General features: G+C 38.6%; 1 long non-coding RNA gene across 1 annotated transcript; it reads left to right on the top strand.

Moving 5' to 3' along the window:
* The first annotated feature begins 475 nt into the window (after positions 1-475).
* On the top strand, positions 476-18,558 carry LOC120541303. Its single transcript, XR_005635982.1, has 3 exons — positions 476-671; positions 10,319-10,390; positions 18,495-18,558. It is a non-coding gene; the product is annotated as an uncharacterized LOC120541303 (long non-coding RNA).
* The last annotated feature ends 594 nt before the right edge of the window (positions 18,559-19,152 follow it).

Genomic DNA, 19,152 nt, shown 5'->3' with positions numbered 1-19,152 from the left:
CCCGTTGATCTTCATAGGCATTCTGGGTAAAACTGGTCCATTAAGTTGGTGGTGGATTTCTCCAGTTTCCTTGGTCTGTTGCTACACTTACGATTATGAATGTTACTTTCTAGTATTCATTTTGTATAATAACATAGTTTGTGGATAATCTTTTCTGCTAAACAATGTATTTTTTTAGGTTTGTTCATGTAAAGTAAACCTTCTGTATTCATTATGTCTGTCAGTATGAAATTTCGTGGCAGAAGCAAGTGGCATATATACCAACATAGACAACTGGTCACGCAATCAGTGTGGAAGGAATTTTATATTATGTATTTTTACGTAAGGAGAAGAAATAATAACATGCAAATTAAACATGAGTTATATGACTGGTTAGGCTACTCGCGTAGCTATGGTTACTAGCAATATTTTCCAAATCTCCTGCCAGTCTTCTTCCGGCCCATACAACAGTGTGTAGATGTAATTGTGGCCGAGCGCAGTTGTTTAGTTAGCGTCTTGAATGAAAAGCCAAGGACAGAATCCAAAGAAACTGCAGGCTTATCTGTCCAAAACGCACCAGCCGGCATGATTCTTCGCTGGAATGAACCACCACCTATCTACCCGATCCGAACTGAGCACATTTCCACCTATAGCACAAAGAATGAGAAGCGCCGATATTTGTCAGCCAAGCGGTACAAGCAGTGCACAGTATCTATAAATAAGTCGTTTTTCATTACATTTTATCCAGGATCCTTCCCTTTAGATTGCTGGCCTTACTAATGTTTCGTATGGTGGCTGTACTATTATTATTATTATTATTATTATTATTATTATTATTGTGTGTGTTTGTATTTATGTCTGCTTTGAACTTTAGTAGAGCTTACCCCGGAGTTTTTTAAACTATGGATTCGGTTGGCATGTAAATGAGCCTGAATTGTGGGGCGAGTGGAATACCACAGTCTGTTTAAAGCGCACGCTTAATTGCTGTAGCATGCGATTGTGATACGGGGTCTGTTATGACGTGGGTAGCCTACTACCTACTGGGTAGAAAAACAAAAAGTGGGAACGATTTACAACGAGGGGGCAAATAGGCCATAAATCATATCGGTTTGTTTATGCATATCACCGGTTTGCATATGGACTATTTTGATTTGCATATGTATATCACTGGTTCCAGTGTGTGTGTGTGTGTTTATGTGTGAGTGAGCTGCATCGGTTTGCGTATAAACTATACTGGCTTGCGTTCATATACTACTGGTGAGCTGGTCTAGCAGTGGATTTGTGTATGCACTATATTGGTTTTATGAACGTCTTATACTGGTTTCGTGTGGGCAATTTGTCCGTTTTGCGTGTCAATTCTATTGATTTTATGTGTGCACTAGATCGATTTCATGATAGAATTGTGCTGGTTTTACGTGTGTACTATGTTGGTTTCTCGTACGAAACATACTGCGTATGCGTACGCTCCCTATCGCATCTTTGTGTATGAATTATATCGGTTTTGCGTGCGAACTGTATTGCTTGTTCACGTGATCTTCAGTGGAAATGGGAGGGGCGAGAAACAAGAACTCAAGGGTCAGAATAGGCTCCTGGAACAAGAAGAGAAGCGGGCAGGAGACCGACCTGTGTTAAAATCAGCGCACGATTTTCTTTTTCGCACAATATGTTTACGAAAGGACTTGGTGGTAATTATTACTGTTGAACAGCGTGAACCCTTGAGTCTGAAGTGAACATAAGGCTGAAGGCTGAACGTATTCATCCGTCTTCTTACTCGCTCCCATTTTTGCAACAGGCGACTGCAACTTTTCACACAGCGTTTGCAAACCAGTTAATTATTCTGAAGGTAAAATATTCAACATTTACGACAGTCGCCTTCATCCAACATACAGTATAATATTTTGGTTCAGCTGGTTAGTTCTTTTGCCCAGTGCCCCCGCACCGCACAGACAGGTGAAGAGACTTGCTCATGGTCACACTGGGACTGTATTAAGTGGCATAATGTAAACTGGTCAGTTCTTTTAAAAGCTTAATATTCCACATTTTGGACTTGCAAGGGTGAGTTTCATCATATCAGGCCACCTTACCTTTAACAGTTTTTTTGTTTTGCCCAACGTGGGTTCCAGGGTGAAACTGACTGAGTATTCCCACTCCAATATCTGATAAATGTGATTTACTATGATGTTTAATGACGCTGTAAAAGGTTAAATTACACTGGGCCACTTTCATTTTCACAGTTTTATAAGAAAACAGATTTGTTTGTTAAATTAAATTTGAATTTAACATTTTGACATGCAGGTCCAAAATGTGACATATTATATTTTTTCAAATAATGGATCAGTTTGTAATAATGCTGATTAATGTACACATCGTAGAATATTTTTCCTTGCTGTTAAAGCAGAATACAAAGCTGTTTTGCAATAGCTGTGTGAATAAGTAGCTGACTGCAAGCATGTAGTGTATGTAGCTAGGAGTGAATAAAAATCCAGCTTAACAACCAGCGTACCTAACATCATCCTTGTGATAATTTCTGAATTAGGGGAAAATACTGTTAGAAATAGTTGCTGCCAAGCCCCTTTCACAAACATACAGTTGTGTGCAAAAGTATTCAATCCCCTAGAAATAGTACATGCACAAATCCATTGCTAGACCAGCACACCTGCAGTGCATGAATGCAAGCCAATATATTTCATATGCTAACCGATATCATGCTAGTATAAACCGGTGCAGTTCACTCAGAAACCAATAGCAAATGCACTGGAACCAGTGATATACATGTGCAAATCAATTTAGTTCATATGGAAGCCAGTGGTATGCATATAGAAATTGATATAGTTCACGCATAAACCAATAATATACATACATGAACCAATATGGTTCATATAAACGAAACCAGTATTGTACACACGGAGAGCAATTAAGCATGCACCAAAACCATTAGTACAGACTATTAAACCAATAGCATTCACATCGCAACCAATAGATTACGCACGTAAATATATGTATCCTAAAATATGGCAAAAGCAACAGAACTGACAGTTGAACTGGCTCATATGGAGTGATGCTCCATAAGGCAAGAGACACAATGAGGCTGTCATAACTCAGTTCCCAAATCAAAAAACAGCCTTACCACTGAATTGAACGGGCCATCCGTATAGAACCAGACGCATGCATGAACTAAGTTGAGGGAGAGTTGTGCATTGTGGTTTGTAAATCGTTCTTATGGTTTTTTATTTTTATTATTTTTTTTCTACTCATGTCCGCTCTGGAGCTTCCTAGCCCATAAACTGGTGGTTTCCAACTTTAATTTTTCATCTATTGACTACTTTTCCCACTGCATATAAGTTGCAGACCACCAGGTTATACATAATATCGCAATGCCATCAATCCTTAACTTTCTTATTCAGTAGATCAGGGATTCTTAAACTTTATAATCTGAGGACTCAAACGAGAAAATCAATACTGTACTGGGACCCAAAAAGAGAATTACTGCCATAATGACAGCACAGTAATATAACAATGGCTATATCACGTTAGGTCAGGCCAGGTTGGGGAGTATGCATTGCCACACCTACCACACAATGAAAAGCTTGGGATCCCAGTTGGCAACCCCACAGGCAGTCCTACCTTCCAAAAATGACTATCTATCTGCCACAGCCAGGTGTTACACAGGCATCCCCTGGCCTGGTCCAGCCACTCAGGTCCCCAACAATGAGGATCCTATGAGCCAAATCACCCTCAGGGAATCGTGTCACATGGCTGTAGTGCCGTAACTGACACTCCCTCACAATGCAGGTAAAGGGACTCATTTGGAACTCTGTGAACACAAAGTCTGAGCAGCGGTACCCAAGGATTCTCCAAAGAGACACAGTACCAAAGAAGTGCTGTCTTCATCTTAGGTCACTGGATAGCATCCATGTCTCGCATCCATACAGCAAAACAAGAATATGTTAAAAATAATAAAAGGGTTTCCATTCAAGTATATTTGTCACATAAATATTACTGAAAAAGGAGTGTGGATCCAAACATACTGTTAATAAAACAATAACCATCATTCTAACATTAATTAATCCTAAGGTATATTAATGCAGCATAAATGCTTAGTGTTGAGCGTTACCAAAGTTGACAAAAATGAATTCTTCATAACGGATGCTGCATGAGGATGTGTTCATTTTTAAAGAATGATATGAATGGTCTCTTATTGAGTCGGGATGCCCAGATATGAATAAAGTGGTAAAAAATAATTAATCAATGCCGTTAATTTAATTTATCTTAAATAATTCACTGTAAACAATATATTTTTCAAAATACTGTATGTCAGCAAATAGTTCAACATCCCAGGTTTAATGTAACAATTCAATAAAATGTGTAAAATGTTAAGTCATGAAGTTAAATTATTATTACAAATATTATGTTTGTTATTTGTATTTTATACTGGTGAAAGGATACATTTTGACAAAATTGTTTAACCTTACTGACTGAATTTTTGATGGCTGTGCACTACAGCCTGTGTCTCCTTTTCATATTTTTTGTTGTTCTTGCAGTTCTCAGTGGTCCAACAAATACATAGATAAAATGTATTATTATTATAGCTGTAGCCTGAGAATTATCAAACCACTTTAAATTATTCTTCGTCTAGGCAATTAAACTTAATCTTCTTTGAACCACAGCTAGATTTGGTTTCTAAAGGTTGAGGCAGGTGGCTGTAAAGCAGACTTCGGCGGTCAGGATGGCATCGGTTAATTGCATTAAATACTTCAAGCTGGACTGTTTTGCTGAATTCTTTGTCAAAATTTAACACCTTGTTTCAACTGTAAAATACAAATAGCACATGAATTTTTACTTAGGAACAATTCAGTTATATGACTCAGCTGCTTAACTCAGTTTATTAAATTGTTAAACAACATTAGGATATGCTAAATCTGGGGTCTCCAACATGTTGCTCGCGAGCTACTGGTAGCTCGAAACCCCTTTCCAAGTGGCTTTCCAAAGGGTTAATGAATCCGACATAAATTTGAAAACTTGATTAGTCAAATTAGGGGTGGGCGATATTTCCAAAAAATCATATCACGATCTACAATCTGAATTGCAATCTATCTTTACAATGTGGCATACACTTAAGAGAATATCCGGACTCAAACTCTTCAAGACCTAAGTAACACTTTATTTTAAATATCAAACAAAGTTGAATTCAATTGTTCTCTCGTTTGCTAGCTAAGCGGAGTTAAAGAACACGCCCCAAAGCTTCCGAGTGTCTGAGGAAAGCCCACCCCTCCTTGGCCCGTTGCGTGGATCTCGGATTTGCGCAAATAAATTGGTACCGCAAGCGAAGTATAGCGCAATGAGAGAAGTCACAAAATCAACCGGAATATTCAAACAAATTATACAGGGTGGCCCACGAAAAAGTAGCCCGCCTTCCTGCCAGAGTGGCGCGTCGATTGACTACCCTCATCACGAAAGCTGTGTAGACGTAGTGCAAACGTGTGAGTACGAGCTGAGTGACATGTATTCCATTCCACAAAGAATCATTTTCAGCACTTTCTGTAAAGAATGAGTAAAGATTTTTGCATTTCAAGTTCCTTCTTTCTTTATGGAAGAGCGCCTTTTTTCGCCAGGGAGGCGGGCTACTTTTTTGTGGGCCACCCTGTAGAAAAAAAAAAAATGATATAAATCTATTAAGTAGTTCTCTTGTGAAAAGCGTACATACATACAGAAAGACAGACATTGGATTTTATATATTACATATTGATAACCCTTCAAAATAATTCCGTTAAAGTCTCAACAGCATTCTCAGCATTTCTTGAGCTTAGTAGAGCCAGATAACTATAAGAATCTTCACAAAACAACTCTGAAAATGTCTGCTTTGTTTGGGTCTCCATATTTCTGTGAGTCTACCTTTTCTGACATGAATGTGATGAACTCAAAGTTCAGAACAAGACTGACAGACGAACATTTAAATGACTCCATAAGAGTGAACCTCAGTGGCTCCACTCCACCAGACACCGGCCTCTCTTGTTGACTCCATGCAGTGCCAGTCATCTGACTAACTAAAAAACACATCACACATGCAACTGGACATGAGAATAAAGTGAAACAGTGACATGTGACAAAATGACAAATGAATAAGTCATATCTGTGTATTTGGAATTGCATTGTTTTGTTTTGACAGCATTCATGTTGTAATTCAATAGTTTGAGATACGCTAGAAAATGTATACAGACAAACTACATGCACTTGCAGGTGAATTAAATATTTTTTGTGATGCAGAATGTGAGTTCTGTACACCATCACTTTGTAAATGTTCAGGCAAAACAAGCTTATTCAGTTTGTTTAGGTTGAAATAAGCTATGAGAATAAACGTTAGAAAACATGTGTAGCTCTCAGCCATTTTCATTTTGTAAAGGTAGCTCTCAGGGGAAAAAAGGCTGGAGACCCCTGTGCTAAGCCATCTGTGAACTGATTTAGAATAACGCATTGTTAAATGGTTAAAAGTATGGGAATCGTGAAAAAATATGACCTCGAGATTTTGATGAATCTTGATGTTTTAGAGCTTCAGGAGTACGAAAATGGCATTTTTGAATTATGTCTGTCTGTATGTCTGTGTATACAGTGGTGTGAAAAACTATTTGCCCCCTTCCTGATTTCTTATTCTTTTGCATGTTTGTCACACAAAATGTTTCTGATCATCAAACACATTTAACCATTAGTCAAATATAACACAAGTAAACACAAAATGCAGTTTTTAAATGATGGTTTTTATTATTTAGGGAGAAAAAAAAAAATCCAAACCTACATGGCCCTGTGTGAAAAAGTAATTGCCCCCTGAACCTAATAACTGGTTGGGCCACCCTTAGCAGCAATAACTGCAATCAAGCGCTTATGCGATAACTTGCAATGAGTCTTTTACAGCGCTCTGGAGGAATTTTGGCCCACTCATCTTTGCAGAATTGTTGTAATTCAGCTTTATTTGAGGGTTTTCTAGCATGAACCGCCTTTTTAAGGTCATTGCATAGCATCTCAATTGGATTCAGGTCAGGACTTTGACTAGGCCACTCCAAAGTCTTCATTTTGTTTTTCTTCAGCCATTCAGAGATGGATTTGCTGGTGTGTTTTGGGTCATTGTCTAGTTGCAGCACCCAAGATCGCTTCAGCTTGAGTTGACGAACGATGGCCGGACATTCTCCTTCAGGATTTTTTGGTAGACAGTAGAATTCATGGTTCCATCTATCACAGCAAGCCTTCCAGGTCCTTAAGCAGCAAAACAACCCCAGACCATCACACTACCACCACCATATTTTACTGTTGGTATGATGTTCTTTTTCTGAAATGCTGTGTTCCTTTTACGCCAGATGTAACGGGACATTTGCCTTCCAAAAAGTTCAACTTTTGTCTCATCAGTCCACAAGGTATTTTCCCAAAAGTCTTGGCAATCATTGAGATGTTTCTTAGTAAAATTGAGACGAGCCCTAATGTTCTTTTTGCTCAACAGTGGTTTGCGTCTTGGAAATCTGCCATGCAGGCCGTTTTTGCCCAGTCTCTTTCTTATGGTGGAGTCGTGAACACTGACCTTAATTGAGGCAAGTGAGGCCTGCAGTTCTTTAGACGTTGTCCTGGGGTCTTTTGTGACCTCTCGGATAAGTCGTCTCTGTGCTCTTGGGGTAATTTTGATCGGCCGGCCACTCCTTGGACGGTTCACCACTGTTCCATGTTTTTGCCATTTGTGGATAATGGCTCTCACTGTGGTTCGCTGGAGTCCCAAAGCTTTAGAAATGGCTTTATAACCTTTACCAGACTGATAGATCTCAATTACTTCTGTTCTCATTTGTTCCTGAATTTCTTTGGATCTTGGCATGATGTCTAGCTTTTGAGGTGCTTTTGGTCTACTTCTCTGTGTCAGGCAGCTCCTATTTAAGTGATTTCTTGATTGAAACAGGTGTGGCAGTAATCAGGCCTGGGGGTGGCTACGGAAATTGAACTCAGGTGTGATACACCACAGTTAGGTTATTTTTAACAAGGGGGCAATTACTTTTTCCACACAGGGCCATGTAGGTTTGGATTTTTTTTTCTCCCTAAATAATAAAAACCATCATTTAAAAACTGCATTTTGTGTTTACTTGTGTTATATTTGACTAATGGTTAAATGTGTTTGATGATCAGAAACATTTTGTGTGATAAACATGCAAAAGAATAAGAAATCAGGAAGGGGGCAAATAGTTTTTCACACCACTGTAAATATGATAACTCGAAAACACTTTGACCTGGTCAATGAAATTTTGTACATTTGTTTTTTATGAAAATTAAGGAAGACTATCAACTTTTGGGTAACTTCCGGCAACCAGAAGTGGTACTTTAGCTTTTAACTTCTGTGAATTTTCAAGTAAACTATGGTTATAATTACAGGTAGATGATTCAAATTTTGTATAGATATTTATAATGATAAAAGGGAAACAGATATGCAATTTGAATAAAATTACTCAACCAGAAGTAGTATTTTATTTAAACAACCATCCAAATTGTTTGTATCATGGAAATACAAATGTGTACACAATATTAAAAACTATTTAATATAATACATATTCGTTCAATAACTCTTATTATTATTTTATTTTAATTTATACATCATCAATTTAACAAGAACGTGTAAACATTGAATATGCCATGTAAATATAAAGATGTAGTAGTAACAATAAGCTGCTACGTCCTCATTGTGTTCCTGGTAATGCATTTAATTTTATGATATTTTATTTTATTTCTGCTATCATTATCATAAATTTAGATAAATGCAGTTTTAACAATATAATTTTTTTTTCAAACTCACATAAATTTAGGGAAGCGTATTTTTCATGCATAGACAATTGTCAAGGTTCAGGCAAACATTTATTTCCCTGATTGTAAAATTGAAATGGTGATAAGTGTTACACATGAAAAATTAGGTCAGACACTCGAAAGAGAAAATCTGAAATTGTAGTTACCTTTGAGCTGCTCATATCCATTAGCCAGCTTCATTTCTAAAGACGTGAATGACTTTTTCCAAGGCATTGTTTTATCATGCTGTGCAGAATTCCATCACTTGTCACCCTGCTGAAATGGACTTCATAAATCAGATAAATGGTCAAGTTTTTAGGACATGTTTATATATAATTTCTGCTGGTTTCTGATTGACTCTAAATGACCTTGCTCATTACTTTAATAATACATTACAGTTACCAAATAGTGTAGTTAAGAATAAAAATGACCCCATGGAGTTCTTCAAATTTCACTTTGATAATTTTTTTTTGAAGCATTAAGCAAATAGGAAATGAATGTTCAGCTGAGGTTAAAGATCTGTTCTCGCCTAAGCATTTATTATATTATTGCTCCTGAAATGAGAAGCACTTGCTGCTCCTGTTGATCAATAAGCTAATGCTGCTTTTGCACTAAAAACTGGAACCAAGTTGGACTTTCACTTCCTGTTTCCCTCATAAAACTGTTGCATCTCATTTGTCTTACACATTACTAAGAGCCCAGATTGAACCAAATGTGGATTGCAACACTTGTGAGGTGAAGAATGTTGAGGCTTTGGGAAATTTAGGGGTGCCAACTCAGCTGCCCCATTTAATAACACAGAAAACAAATAATTCAAAGAAATATCAGTCCTTCTGGACTTACAAGCTATCAGATGTCTTAATAAGTTGGCTTTGGACACGAGCTCTCTGTCTTCATTGGCAGATGACTTCCATAATTAGGCACCCTGCTTATATTCATCTGGCCGTAGAAGGGGTGGTGCTTGTGGTGCCCTGAGAGGGCGTGGCCAGCTGTAGTCTCCTGGCAATGAGTCGATGTTGTGGAGAACACCAGAGATACAGTTAGTGGTAGTGTCCCCCTCTATTTAGCGGTAGAATTGTTCAGCTATCCTGAGCCTGCCTTAGGGTCTTGAAGCTTGTATACGTAACATACTATATAAGGATGCTATACTATATGTCTCTGATGGCTTAATAATTCCTTTTTAAAATAGTGTATGGACTTAAAAAAAACGTATTGCTGTGTGTGTTTTTCAAATGGCTCTTATGTATGCAGCAACAATTTTAAATAAGAGAATACAATAAGGAATACAATTTAACTAATATGTCTAATGAAGTACATGGAAGACATGCTTTTGTGCCATTGTGCTATGAATAGTACTAACTGCAACTTACTGGAGAGGCACAGACTACAGCAATTCTATATCCGTCCCTGGCATATGATATAATGTGTTATACTTACCACTTTTGTGTTGTGTTTTGATTACTTTGCAAAGTGTGAAAACATTCTCCATGAGACATACTAGATAAAAACATTTATTAATTTTATTTTTCTCTTACAGATAGTTCAAGGCATTATAAAATGAAGTGGCTGTCTACTGCTATCATTTTCACTCTGCTTTCTCTCACCTTAGGTAAATCATAGCTTAAATGAATCCTACTACTCATAGGACAAGTTACTAATTCTATTTCCTCCTGGGATTTTCCTAAAAAATACAAATTGCTAAACTATATTGTTATTTTCAAAGAATTTTTAGCCCCCATACCTTGGGGCACATCGATGAATGCTTAGTAACTTTTGCATCATTCAATGCAAGCAGTTGATAAAAAAAAGTCCTTACAGGTGGTGAGGCAACATGGCAGCTTCTTGTTACTTCTTAGATCAGAGTCTGACTGAGGTAAATGGGTGGCATGGCTACCAGGAGCTCACCTTCAAACACCACTATCTGATCAGAGCTAGACTACAATGTTCTAGGTGAGGTTTGATGAAATTTTATTGAAAAATCAATGGATTGTACTTTGTCTGCAGCCCCCCACACCTTTAGACTAATATGCTATTAACAGCCTGGCCCAAAACCTCAGGGCACCTGACAACACATCTCTGAAACAAAATCTATCTATCATGATAAAATCACAATCCCAAACAAGAGGGAGCAATTCTGAGTCTTCAATGATATCAGTATAAATTGCAATTGTTTTTGAGATCAGTGGGCATGCAGTTTGAAACAAATCCATTTATTTATTAAAAGGCAGGTCCCTTGTGATGAATGGACTCCACCAAGAAAGAATAGATGTATTGCTTATTTGCCTGCTCATCAGAAATTCAATATTTTGGAAATTAGTTAGCAAATCAAGAATCTTTCGTTTGTAATTATTTGTTAAATTACTGCAACAAAAACATAACAATAGATTTAACTGCATCATTGTTACATTGCAGAGTGTATATGCTAATCAACATCCTACATGTTGCCATTCTCAGACACTATTGCTAGTGGGTACAACAACCTGTGAAAGAAATTACTTTCACCCTGGAATAATTTTTCTTTAGTCAATAAATCAGGCAGTCTATATTTCTCTTCATGAAGATTGCACACTGCTTAAGGAATGTTCGCTGAGCAAGATGCAGCAAGGTTATTTTTGCAGGTAGAATGTGGCTACACAATACTTCCACAAACATCAGACATTTGACTTGATTAGTGCAAAATGCTCTTGTATCAATGAAAAGCCAGTTTTGCTATATCTAGACATTTCAAACTCATGTTTCACTCCTTGTATTTCTATATCTGTGTATGTGGCAATGGTCACTTATCTGTGTATGTAACCTTAAACACTTCCTTAAACACTTACGTTCTTTAGTCTTGTGGAATGCTTGGCTCCTCTTTTCAAAGACAATTCAAGACTTCATCCAAACCACACCCCAATGCTTAGCTAACTCAAGTCAACTGCTTGCTTAATTTCACAAGCTCTGCTTCAGCAACTTTTTATTGCACTCAGCAGCTGGAAGCTTCAGCTTTTAGCCAAGTTCCTTATTTTTAATTTTACTAATGCTTCCTTAATGCTACAAAGATACATTTATTCAACTTATACTTAAAATGCTTTCACTACTTGCTGACTTAAATTGTTTTTCCACACTTCCCACCATTTGAGGATGAAGATGCTCACACATAGATGTCATCGTCTTCACCTTCGAGTTTAGGAACGGAGGGAGAAGCATCCTCCTGTCCCAGAGGACCATAGTGGAAAAACATTTGAGTAACTGAGACTAAAGAGCATAATAGAAATGAAAGATCTATGAAGAGGCAAGCAGCAACAGAAAGGTATAGCTATAGTCATTAACACCATGAGAATGGCTAAACCTGCTTGGAAGAAGTCGGCACCCCAATGTCCAAACTACTGCTCATACCAGTTTGTCCATTGCTAATTCTAGGTGCCAGAGATTTCCTTATAACCTTTTAAAAGCCCAAGTAAATGAGGCTTGGGGTCAGTATAGATTATGACTTCCATCCCTTCATGCAGCTGGCAGGTTCTTGGAAATGAAAAATGCTCTGCTGCTTGAGTTTCCAACCAGAAGGGAGCTTGACTCCTTCCAGTAGCCATCCATCCCTTACAACTGCATAACCTACAGCGTGTGCACCATTCTCTAGCCCTAGTGAATATCTAGAGGATCTTCATCTAGATCAATCCTTTGTTTTACATCTGTCTGAATGACTTCCTTACAATCATGTTGTTGTCCATCCATCTAACTGACAGGTTCAGAGTGGAGCACCTTTCAATCCTTACATTTGCCAATGTTAGCAGGACGTTCTGATAATGAGTATGACAAGCTGATGTCAGACGGGAAATTCTTGCTTGAACTAGGATGGAATGAGCTGCATGTGGGACTTGTACCACTAACAGACACATCAACACACTGTGTCTGCACATATTAGCACTGCTTAGCAATGGTGCCTCCCCAGGGTCCAGTCCTTTAGAGCAGGATGATAGTGGTTTCTTTTTGTCCCTATGGTCTTGGGTTGGGACTGCAGTCATGAAGCCTTGTCTTTTGTCCATATAGAGATAGAAAGATTTCCTGTAGGGAAGTATACCCAATACAGGCTCCATCACCAAAGTCTGCTTTAGATCAGTGAGAAACTTCCTAGGCCCCTCTGTCCATGTCATTTTATTAGTTAGGGCTAGTACCATACCATGAGCCACTTAGTGATTCTGTACACCCCTGTGGCATAACAGTCCATACTTGCCACTTGTTTTGAAATGTAAAGGTGAACCAATACTCTGAGTTTGGATAAACAGGAATAGAACAGAAAACATTTTCTATGTCAACTACTGAAAACCAGTTTTCTGAGGAAGGGATAGTGGAGAGAATTGTGTGTGAATTGCAGCATTTAAAGGCAAGTTTTGGACAAATCTTCAAGAGCCATCCACCTTCTTAACAATGAGAACAGGGGAATTTACCAGAGAATAGGAAATGTCAACTGTTGCACCCTTGGCCACTGATTCTGACTGAACCTTTGCTATACCTTCATTCCCTTCTTGAGAGAGAGGATATTGTGCCTTGTGTGGCCAATATTGTGATTTGAAGTGAACCACTAGAGGCATGACTCCTCATATACACCCAAAATAATTTTTTGTCTGTGCCCACAACTGTTGTGGAACCCAATCTAGCCATGGAAAATCTGACTGTGTGTTTCCTGAAAGATGTGATGGAGAGTGGACTCCATTAATCTCTGAGCTGCACATACATGTTTCATTATCTCCAATTTCTCTCTTGCACGCACTTCCATTTACCTATTCTTTCCATTTTACATTATCTACCTTCCCAAAGGAGACATGTTTGGATGAACTGTGTTTGGTGAGCTGAACATCTGCTGCCGCTTTCTGGTCTAGAAGATAGAGATAAGAAATCAGTATATTTTCCTCTGCTCGGGTTGACTTAGTAGCCCCTGTGTCTACCAGGAATGACAATTGTTTACCACCCACCAGTAATGTTAACATTGGATCAGCTTCAGGTTGCCAAGTTAGGGCAGCATACTGGCCCTTAATGCTAACCATCCCCTCAGATCTATAGGATCATTCCAGGTCTGGGGTGTTGACCATTGCTGGATGGCTGGGATATCTTGACCTCCCTGTCCATCAAGCTTTAGTGGCCAGTTACTTTTGAAGTGTTCATGCTGGCCTCATTAATAACATTGATCCAGGCTACTCTGACCTGGTTCTGATCAGAATAGCCATCTCTTTCATTGGGGCCCATGGGTCCTTTTCCGCTGGCACCCCTGCCATGCCCACTCCCATGTCCTGGCTGTTCTCCTGAATAATATGCCAATTGTGCAACCATTAAGTTAGTATGATTTTTGTTGTGTTTCTCTTATCCTTTATATTTTGTTCAGCATGCAAAGTGTGAGGTCTGATTGTGTCCATATTCTGACTTCCCCATCCCAGGCATGTTGTTTTAACCTCTTTCTGTAGTTCTGACCTAAACCCATTAATAAAGAGTGACCATTGCCTTCTACTTTTCAGCCATCTCTTCTATGCCTGAGTGGTTGTCCATTAATTCACTGAATCTATGCTCCCAGTCAGACACACACTCATCATCTTTCTGTCTGGCTTGTGTCAATTTTGGCCAGTCCTTTCCCTTCTTATATTTATCTTCAATACATTTTTTCAACCTTATACATTATTCCAGCAATTTTCTAATTTCCTTCTTAGCACTAAGCATCCCAGCTGCCCCCATCGGCCTCACCAAGTATCATATGCACCTCTGGCTGCTGACAGTGGTGCTGTACTGGCTGGTATGGCGGTGGCATGGACAGCATCTGGAAATCTAGAAGTCCCAAGGTGGACTTTTTCTTTTTTGGCTTCTTCTTGGCCTCATTTTCTGCCAATTTATCTGTTTTTTTATTTTTTCTCTTGTTCCAACCGTGCCTTGGCTGGCAAGTCCTCCGCATGTCTCCTTACATTCTCTATTGCCCTGTCGTTTATCACTGTTTTCCATTTCTCAAACTTGTCCATCCTATAGGATCCCCTACTGCAACACCCTGTGCCTGTCGTTGACACCAGTATTTTCTTCACCTCTTGAACCTCTGTGAAATCTCCCGACCCTTCTTTCAGCCCTCTGCCATTACTCTGTGTATGCTATTTACTGCACTCTTTGCCAAACTGCAGCCCAGTTTTCTGTTCGACGTACAGTGGGATGCAAAAGTTTGGGCAACCTTGTTAATAGTCATTATTTTCCTGTATAAATCGTTGGTTGTTAAGATAAAAAATGTAAGTTAAATATATCATATAGGAGACACACACAGTGATATTTGAGAAGTGAAATGAAGTTTATTGGATTTACAGAAAGTGTGCAATAATTGTTCAAACAAAATCAGGCAGGTGCATAAATTTGGGCACCACAAAAAAGAAATGAAATCAATATTTAGTAGATCTGCCTTTTGCAGAAATTACAGCCCCTAAACGCTTCCTGTAGGTTCCAATGAGAGTCTGGATTGTGGTTGAAGGTATTTTGGACCATTCCTCTTTACAAAACATCTCTAGTTCATTCAGGTTTGATGGCTTCTGAGCATGGACAGCTCTCTTTAACTCACACCACAGATTTTCAATTATATTCAGGTCTGGGGACTGAGATGGCCATTCCAGAACGTTGTACTTGTTCCTCTGCATGAATGCCTTAGTGGATTTTGAGCAGTGTTTTGGGTCGTTGTCTTGTTGAAAGATCCAGCCCCGGTGCAGCTTCAGCTTTGTCACTGATTCCTGGACATTGGTCTCCAGAATCTGCTGATACTGAGTGGAATCCATGCATCCCTCAACTTTGACAAGATTCCCAGTCCCTGCACTGGCCACACAGCCCCACAGCATGATGGAACCACCACCATATTTTACTGTAGGTAGCAGGTGTTTTTCTTGGAATGCTGTGTTCTTTTTCCTCCATGCATAACGCCCCTTGTTATGCCCAAATAACTCAATTTTAGTTTCATCAGTCCACAGCACCTTATTCCAAAATGAAGCTGGCTTGTCCAAATGTGCTTGAGCATACCTCAAGCGGCTCTGTTTGTGCTTCCTCTGCATCACTCTCGCATACAGCATCTCCTTGTGTAAAGTGCGCGAATGGTTGAACGATGCACAGTGACTCCATCTGCTGCAAGATGATCTTGTAGGTCTTTGGTGCTGGTCTGTGGGTTGACTCTGACTGTTCTCACCATTCGTCGCTTCTGTCTATCCAAATCGTTCTTGGTCTGCCACTTCGAGCCTTAACTTGAACTGAGCCTGTGGTCTTCCATTTCCTCAATATGTTCCTAACTGTGGAAACAGACAGCTTAAATCTCTGGGACAGCTTTCTGTATCCTTCCCCTAAACCATGATGGTGAAAAATCTTTGTCTTCAGGTCATTTGAGAGTTGTTTTGTGACCCCCATGTTGCTACTCTTCAGAGAAAATTAAAGGAGGAGGGAAACTTACAATTGACCCCCTTAAATACTCTTTCTCATTATAGGATTCACCTGTGTATGTAGGTTAGGGGTCACTGAGCTTACCAAGCCAATTTGAGTTCCAATAATTAGTTCTAAAAGTTTTGGAATCAATAAAATGACAACGGTGCCCAAATTTATGCACCTGCCTGATTTTGTTTGAACAATTATTGCACACTTTCTGTAAATCCAATAAACTTCATTTCACTTCTCAAATATCACTGTGTGTGTCTCCTATATGATATATTTAACTGACACTTTTTATCGTAACAACCAATGATTTATACAGGAAAATAATGACTATTAACAAGGTTGCCCAAACTTTTGCATCCCACTGTATTTCCTAGAAGAGCCTTCCTTGTGTTTTTCTACTTCTAAATTTTTATTCAGTATTATCAACCCACAGTTCTAAGTCTAATATCTCTTGGTCCTATCTGTTTCGGACCCTTAATGTTTCTGGACCCCATTGTGTCAGCCAGCCACTGACCTTTCCAAACAAAACTTCTTTTATTAATCCTCTAAAGATCAAGCCAGCCACTTGCAATCATACACATAGAGCTCATCCTTTAATTATTCCTTTCCTGTGGGATGATATCTCCCACCCAGTTGCAACCTGCTATTCATTTCCTGGAGCTCCTAATTTGATACCAAGTCAACTGTTTCTCCCTTTCTTTCAGAAAGTAGGCATTTTTAATTTCCCTTTGACGCTGTTCTAACCAGACTCATTTTTTTCCCCCAAGTCTAAAATTATAAGGTTTCTCATACCTGCCATGGATTTGTTTCTCAACGTGATCCATTGCGACCCCTGGGTCTTGGCTCCCAAATGGATTGGGAATGAGCCAGTCCTAAATTTTACTGCATCTGGTACCACCAGATGTAACAATCTTGTCTGCTTCTTCTTTTCTGAGGTTCCCATTCTGAATGGGTGCCCCTCACTAAGTGGTCTCAGATGACCCCACGTTGGGTGCCAGCTTAATCACTGCGTCTTTATTTTGCTTCATGAACAGGGAGTACCCCTATCACAGCAAACTGCTTAACGGATGGTCCCTGAACAAGATGTAGCAAGGTAATTTTTGTAGGTAGAATGTGGCTACACAATACTTCCACAAACATCAGACATTTGACTTGATTGGTGCAAAATGCTCTTGCATCAGTGACAAACCAGTTTTTCTATATTCTAGACATTTTGAACCCATGTTTCACTCCTTTCATGGCTGTAACTGTGTATGTGGCAATGGTCGTTTTATCTGTGTATGTAATCTTCCTTAAACAATTACATTCTTCGGTCTCATGGAACACTTAGTTTATCTTCATCCTAACCACACCCCAATGCTTAGCTAGCTCAAAATGGCTTCCTGCTTGATTTCACAAGCTCTGCTTTAGCAACTTTTTTGCTACACTCAGCAATTGCAAGCTGCAGCTTTTAACTAAGTTCCTTATTTTAATTTTACTTATGCTTCCTTAATGCTACAGAGATACATTTATTTGACTTATACTTAAAATGCTTGCTCTACTTGCTAACTTAAATTATTTTTCCACAAACCTTTCCATGAAACTTTTGTCTTCACCAATGTATTTGTCATAAGCTTGGCTCTGTGCTGAAGAGGTTATAACTTCTGCTTCACAGCTCCAGGTATTCTACTTCACTTCAGGATGGAATGGTCATGGAATTTTGTCCCGTTGCTCATGTGGGTTTTCTCTAATTATCCCAGTTTTAGCTCACTTTCCCTAAAATGTGTTTGGTGTCCATCTAATTTGAAAGTATATGGTGATGAACTGGCACCCAATCTACAGACGGTTACAGTTGTGTGTCTGATTTATGTTCAGAAGCTTCTGCTTTGTTGAAACCTAGCTCTGGAGTAAGCAGATCTAACAGAAGGATGGATACATGATAAATAATGAGTCAAAATAGTCCAGAGCAGTGGACCAACACTCACAATTTTATTCCCCATTTAAAAGCTTCTACTTAAAGAAGGGACTGGAGAGGATATCTCACTCTCAACTAATGCTTCTTCCATGCACTCTTTGTATTGTCTATGCCATGGGCTCTTTTTGACTTAATTTACAGTCATATATATATATATATATATATATATATATATATATATATATATATATATATATATATATATATATATATATATATATATATATATTATATTGGATTCTGATTTTCAGATTTGCTGACACAGAGCCCAGCAGACCATTTTTTCCCACTCGTATCTCAAAGGTTAAATCATTTGCCCTAATTACTCTTTTCTCTATTGTTTTATCAGAGTCTTCTCTAAAGTGTAATTTGTGCACACCAGACGTAGACTGCAGCCCAAGCGAAGATTGTTCCACTTCTACCCAATGTATTGTGGGTAAAGTGGAAGAAACTGGTACAGGTAATATTTCTTATTATGAATACATTCTTGAGTGCTGTTATGGATGATATTTTTTTTTATTTTTACTTTGGTTATCTGGTGATAAGAATTACATATTCTTATGGTGAAGATGCCTGTGCAGTTGTCTGCTGCCTGCCTGGGTAGTCTTTCTTTCTATGTTACTTTCTGTGATCCTTTCTGTTCTCCTCCTGTCCTTGACTGTAATATTTAGCAGAACTAGGGACTGCAGCTTTACAAGACACTGCACTACCACACTACAACTCTCCACTGAGTTTCATTATTTCTTTCATGACATTACTTTTTCCATCTGGAGATACAGTTATTACCTGCACATTCAATATGCTTCTGATCCCTCTAAGGAAGTGATTCTTAACCTTTTTAGAGTCACAGACCACTTTAAGAATCTGATGAAAGCTATGGACCCTATTCCCCAGAAATATTTACATAAACACAACTTTGTGTGTAATTAATATAATGTGGTTTATTTATCGAGATTTGATTGTCTCATATGTATGTGACATACACAAAGTATTATTAAAGTTTAAAG

Source organism: Polypterus senegalus, chromosome 12 (assembly GCF_016835505.1).
Source record: "Polypterus senegalus isolate Bchr_013 chromosome 12, ASM1683550v1, whole genome shotgun sequence".
NCBI lineage: Eukaryota > Metazoa > Chordata > Cladistia > Polypteriformes > Polypteridae > Polypterus > Polypterus senegalus.
This window is presented reverse-complemented; position numbering and strand designations above follow the sequence as displayed.